The sequence below is a fragment of the Sinocyclocheilus grahami genome, unplaced genomic scaffold, assembly GCF_001515645.1.
Source record: "Sinocyclocheilus grahami isolate Dianchi unplaced genomic scaffold, SAMN03320097.WGS_v1.1 scaffold414.1, whole genome shotgun sequence".
NCBI lineage: Eukaryota > Metazoa > Chordata > Actinopteri > Cypriniformes > Cyprinidae > Sinocyclocheilus > Sinocyclocheilus grahami.
In genome coordinates, this window is record NW_015505593.1 from 246,702 (window position 1) to 253,579 (window position 6,878).

Consider the following 6,878-nt stretch of genomic DNA (forward strand, 5'->3'; position numbering starts at 1 on the left):
GGGGGATCCACTGTATAGAGCAATACTCTAATGGAATTAGTGGGCTAAAGTCAGTCACACCTCGACTTTCTTCCAAATAACGCACATTTATTCACATTATTCACACTTAAATCATGTTTATCAGGCATTTTGGGAGACACAACAAGTGAATATGGAAATAAATTATACATTAATATTCCTATGAAATATTAGATATTACTATTAAAATGTTGCCAATTATTACTCCAATTATTACACTTCTTTTTTCATTAAATGTTGCTCCAAGAACACATTAATATGCAACTTAGATACAGTGTATAGATACAGTACATTGCATTGAATGGGAATATTAATGTATGGCCATTTTGCCCACATATTGCATAAAGTAAAATGGTGTATCAATTCATTCCATTATATCTTTCATAACATAGTTGAGAATCATCTTTATACAAATTTTGGTTAAAAAAAAATCCTGAAACCTAAAAAGTAACTGGTGATTGAAAAAAAATCCATGTCATTTTATTTTTTAAACAACTGAGTCCTAGTGTCCACTACAGAGGACATAGCATAACATATGAATAAAATATATTTTTTCAAAAATGTTTTTTTACCGTTTGTTTCTTATGCTCTAAACAATGTGATGACATGAAAAAAAGCACTAGGCACCACACTGCACTTTAAGGGGCACTCTGATTTGGACAGTAGAGAGCTTGTGCATGAAATTAAGAACTTCCCTGACCTGCCATCAAAGACCATGAGCCTCCTTGAGCTTAACACTTTTATGCATGATAAGGATCTATCGGAGATCTACCCCAACTTTTGGACTGCTCTCAGGATTGCACTTACTCTGCCAGTCACTGTGGCTCAAGCAGAGAGGAGCTTTTCAAAGCTAAAGTTGATCAAGTCGTACCTGAGGTCAACCATGTCCCAGGAACGGCTCACTGGCCTTGCCGTCATCAGTATCAATCACTCAATAGGGGAGCAGATTTCATACGATGACATCATTGATGATTTTGCTTCAAGGAAGGCCAGAAAGGTCAGGTTTTAGTTTTAGATTGTGTTTTCTGTTCTTAGTGCAATAGTGTAATAATTAGACTCTCTTTAGTGTGTTTTCACATTTGTGTGATGGAGTTGTGCTATTTAGAATATTCTATATTTTATTTGTATATTATTCTTAATATTTTATATTATTGTTGCTCTCTGCTCTTGTTAAATTTTTTATATATCTGATTGTATATATTTTTGGCACATTTATGTATATAGTGTATATTTAAGTTCTGATAACTTATACTGTCATATGTTGTGCAGAATTGTGTTCATTGTCTTTTGGCAATGTTGGAGGTGGAGATTGTGCACCTTAAAAAGTGTGTTTCCTGTTGTAATTGCAATAGTTAAATAACTGGATTCTCTTAAGTGTGTTTTTGAAATATTCTAATGAAGAATTTGTGCAATTGAGAAATATAATTTTCTCTTTCACTTATGTTGTTATAATAAAATGTAACTGTTTGTGCAGAATTTAGGGGGTCTCACCCAGGGTGTAATTCAATGTAGAACCGCCACTGGCCAAAACTACTGCATCAAGCCAACACTATAGGTGCATCTCAGTAAAGAATGTCGTGGAAAAGTTCATTTATTTCAGTAATTCAACTCAAATTGTGAAACTCGTGTATTAAATAAATTCAATGCACACACAGACTGAAGTAGTTTAAGTCTTTGGTTCTTTTAATTGTGATGATTTTGGCTCGCTTTTTGTTAACAAAAACCCACCAATTCACTATCTCAACAAATTAGAATATGGTGACATGCCAATCAGCTAAAGATGGTGATTTAATTTTCCAGCAGAAAATTAAATCAAGAAAAAAAAAGCACCAAAAGTTGGTTAAATGACCATGGTGTTGGTGTGCTTGACTGGCCAGCAAACTCACCAGACCTGAACCCCATAGAGAATATATGGGGTATTGTCAAGAGGAAAATGAGAAACAAGAGACCAAAAAAATGCAGATGAGCTGAAGGCCACTGTCAAAGAAACCTGGGTTTCCATACTACCTCAGCAGTGCCACAAACTGATCACCTCCATGCCACGCTGAATTGAGGCAGCAATTAAAGCAAAATGAGCCCCTACCAAGTATTGAGTACATGTACAGTAAATGCCATACTTTCCAGAAGGCCAACAATTCACTAAAAATGTTTTTATTGGTCTTATGAAGTATTCTAATTTGTTGAGATAGTGAATTGGTGGGTTTTTGTTAAATGTGAGCCAAAATCATCACAATTAAAAGAACCAAAGACTTAAACTACTTCAGTCTGTGTCCATTTAATTTATTTAATACACGAGTTTCACAATTTGAGTTGAATTACTGAAATAAATGAACTTTTCCATGACATTCTAATTTATTGAGATGCACCTGTAAATACCTGTCTGTAATATGAACATGTTAATGACTCCTAATACTGACACATGCACTCTATGCATAGTCTATGCATACAAATATTCTCTGCATTAAAAAAAATTCAGACATACAAGTTTCACCACCCTTATAACATAAAGGTTTAAGTTAACAGAGTGAGAGGGAGTGGTTGTACCCACTTCAAATTTAGATTTTGTGTTAAGGTCAGAGAAACACATTCTCAGGAAAAGAGAGCATAATGGGAACAAAAAGAGTGGCTGTAAAGAGAGAGAAAATGAATGCATTGGCACACACACAAACAGCTTTAAATAATAACTAGAAATCCATTAGAAGGCTGGCATAGTTTGAAGGCACAGATTGCTGGGTAGACTGAGATAAACCCCACATTCTGCCCATGAACAAAGACAGTAATGAGCTGGAAGGAAAAGAGGTGTGTCTGGTCTCTTTTCAAAACTCGCCTCACACACACACACAAAAGAGGAGGAGACCCGCCCTCCTGAGCCCTATTTATGACTCTGTTTGGATGTGTTAGAATTTCATTCAAGTTGTTGTTAACTGTTGTTCCAGCTGGGCAACATTTTATTTGTCTGACCCTCACCCTGGCCATATGTCGCTATAAAGCCCCCTATTCCACAGTCACTGTCCCTTTAGGCTGTCCTAGGAGCTCACAACAGCTCCACTGTGAAACATTACAATTCATGAACAGCTCCATGGACGAGCTCTCATTGAATAAAATGGTTTAGACAAAAATACACACAATAAATATCAAAAACTTTTAACATTATATCCCTATATACCAGACCTGTTTTATCTTAAAGTTAAAAGGGTTTTTTGAAAATATTTCACAACACTAAATTGCTAAAATGATGTGTTTCATTAAGATAAGACAAAACGGTGTCAGACTTTATCAAACCGTTTGAATTTACCCTTTGGATGGAATGTAATTTTATTCCAAGTATGGACACATTCCAAGCCATAAGTTAACTGTAGGAGCCTCAATTTCCAGAACAGCAGTAGCAAATTCTTGGCTGTATTTAAACTGCATGCAAGCAATTTGTGATTTCTCTCTAGTGTGTGCGCATGAGATAGTCACAGAAAAACGAATGTAAGGTCTGGTTTAATTTGCGGAATATTTCTGAAAGTATATTCAACATTTCATACAAATAAATCTGTATCATGGAGTCAAGAAAAATAAATAAATAAATAGAACAGAGATATATGTATACATATATAGTCACGATGTGCCTACGGTATAGGAACTAGGAGACTAGGGAACGCGGAGGGGGATCCAGAAGCATAATACACTTTATTTTCTTCAACACGGGAACACACACGTATCATATGGGCGCTCTGGAGGGCTCTCAGGACAGGCTTACAGGGACGGACAGCCCCAAGGGCGGTACTCATGGGACTCATGGCGGATCAGGCAGACTAGGAAGCCATGGTGGACCAGGCAGACTAGGAGGCCATTGACGGAGCAGACAGTTCAGGAGGCCGTGGCGGAACTAAAAAGTCAGGGAACTCGCGGAACCCAAAAAAAATCCTTGGGGAGAACGTTGGTTTCAGAGGTCCTCCGTAGGCCTGACTCGGGACCTGTGGCTCTCCCTGGGCTTGACTTTGGAACTGGAGCCCTCTCTGGGCTGGACTCGGGGACTGGAGCCGACACTGGCGCGGACCTAGAGACTAGAGCCAACAGCCTTTTCCTCCTCAGATTCCTCATTTGGTTAGGGGTAAAAGGCGTGGTCAGCGGGCTTGACTTCGGAGCAGCCGGCAGGCTGGTTCTGGCTCGGGGCCGGACACTCTCCAGCCCCCAGAGGATCCCTTCCCTCCAGCTTAGTCCCGTGGTGTCTGGGTGATTCACGGGACGATGATTATGGCCCCGTACCAGAAAAGAGAGTTGGTGGCGTCATCTAAAGCCGGCACCGTGGCAAGCCCGCAGAACTCCCGGGCATACTCGACAAAGGGGAGAGCCCTACGGGCTTGGATCAATAAAGTGTGCAGTGATTTCCATGCCGCGGGGAGAAACGAACGGGAAAATGAAAACATTGGGGGGGATGCCACTTACTGTTTGTAGGTCGGGTCTTCGGTCACTACCTGCCTACGGTGTAGGAATGAGGAGACGAAGGAGCACGGCGACGAAAGAGATCCAGAAGCAGAATACACTTTATTTTCTTCAACACAGGGGAACACACATCACATGGAGATGACATTTAAGACCCGACAGAAACAGACTGAACTAAAGTACACAGGGAAAACGAGGATAATTAACTAGACACACCTGGAACAAATAATTTAACACGAGCGAATACTGGGTCATGAGCACGTGAGGGGAGGAAAACACCACAAGACAGGAACAGAGTCTGACATATACAGTGGGTACGGAAAGTATTCAGACCCCCTTAAATTTTTCACACTTTGTTATATTGCAGCCATTTGCTAAAATCATTTAAGTTAATTTTTTTCCCTCATTAATGTACACCGCACCCCATATTGACAGAAAAACACAGAATTGACATTTTTACAGATTTATTAAAAAAGAAAAACTGAAATATCACATGGTCCTAAGTATTCAGACCCTTTGCTGTGACACTCATATATTTAACTCAGGTGCTGTCCATTTCTTCTGATCATCCTGGAGATGGTTCTACACCTTCATTTGAGTCCAGCTGTGTTTGATTATACTGACTGGACTTGATTAGGAAAGCCACACACCTCTCTATATATCCCAACAGTGAAGCATGGTGGTGGCAGCGTCATGCTGCGGGGGTGTTTTTCAGCTGCAGGGACAGGACGACTGGTTGCAATCGAGGGAAAGATGAATGCGGCCAAGTACAGGGATATCCTGGACGAAAACCTTCTCCAGAGTGCTCAGGACCACAGACTGGGCCGAAGGTTTACCTTCCAACAAGACAATGACCCTAAGCACAAACAGCTAAAATAACAAAGGAGTGGCTTCACAACAACTCTGTGACTGTTCTTGAATGGCCCAGCCAGAGCCCTGACTTAAACCCAATTGAGCATCTCTGGAGAGACTTAAAAATGGCTGTCCACCAACTTTTACCATCCAACCTGACAGAACTGGAGAGGATCTGCAAGGAGGAATGGCAGAGGATCCCCAAATCCAGCTGTGATTTGGGGAAAAATTTGTGAAGCGAAAAATTTAAGGGGTGTCTGAATCCTTTCCGTACCCACTGTATATAATATAACAGACCCACACTTGTGGTCTTGCATTTCAAAATACATTTCTAAATGTCTGTTCAGTAGTCCCTGTAACAGACGACAGTTTAATGTCAAGTCACCTTTATTTATATAGCCCTTTTAACAATACAGAATGTCAAAGCAACTGTACAGCATTTAATAGGAAATTAGTCAATGCAAAAAAGGCAGTTCATTATTGAATTCAGTTATGTCATCATTCAGCTCAGTTGAGTTTAAATAGTATCGGTGCAATCAAGTCAACGATGCCGCTGTAAATTAAGTGTCCCCATCTAAGCAAGCCAGAGGCGACAGCAGCAAGGAACAAACTCCAGTGACAGAATGGAGAAAAAAAACCTTGGGAGAATCCAGGCTCAGTCGGGGGGCCAGTTCTCCTCTGGCCAGACGAAACCAGAAGTTCAATTCCAGGCTGCAGCAATGTCACATTGTGCAGACGACTCAACTGGTTCCTGTGGTCTTGTCCCGGTGGCCATCTAGGAGACAAAAGGTCCTCACTGGGGATCTGTCTCTGGGGCTCATCTAGTTGTCCTGATCTCCGCTGACATTCAGGGCTGTAGAGGTCCTCTCTAGGTGCTGATCCACCATCTGATCTGGATACAGACTGGATCTGGTGGCTACTGTGACCTCGAAATAAGAAAAAAAAAGAAAAAATGAAATAAAATATTAGCATAGATGACATTCTAACAATGTAGCAAGTACATAGGGTGTTATGGGAAGCGTTCCCGGGTCTCCCAATTAAGCCTAAAAATCCTTTAACGGATTTGAATATTAGAAATGTGTTAGTGTAAGCCAGGTTAAAAGAGATGGGTCTTTAATCTAGATTTAAACTGACAAGAGTGTGTCTCCCTCCAGAGCAATGTAAGGTAGGTTACTCCAGACTTTGGGCACTAAATGGGAGAAGGATCTGCAGTTGATTTTGATATTCTAGGAATTAAATTGCCAGAGTTTTGAGAACGCAGTGGACTATAATGCAGTAAGAGCTCGTTCGAATATGGAGGTGCTAAACCATTCAGGGCTTTATAAGTAATCAACAAGATTTTAAAATCTATACAAGGTTTAATAGGTAGCCAGTGGAGTGTTGACAGAACCAGGCTAATATGGGCAGACTTCCTGGTTCTAGTAAGAACTCCAGCTAGTCCAAAATGCAGCAGCTAGAGTTTGTTTATAAAGCATGCAGAACAACCACCCAATAAAGCGTTACAATAACCTGACCTTGAGGTCATGAACGCATGAATTAACATTTCTGCATTTGACATTGAGAGCATAGGTCGCAAT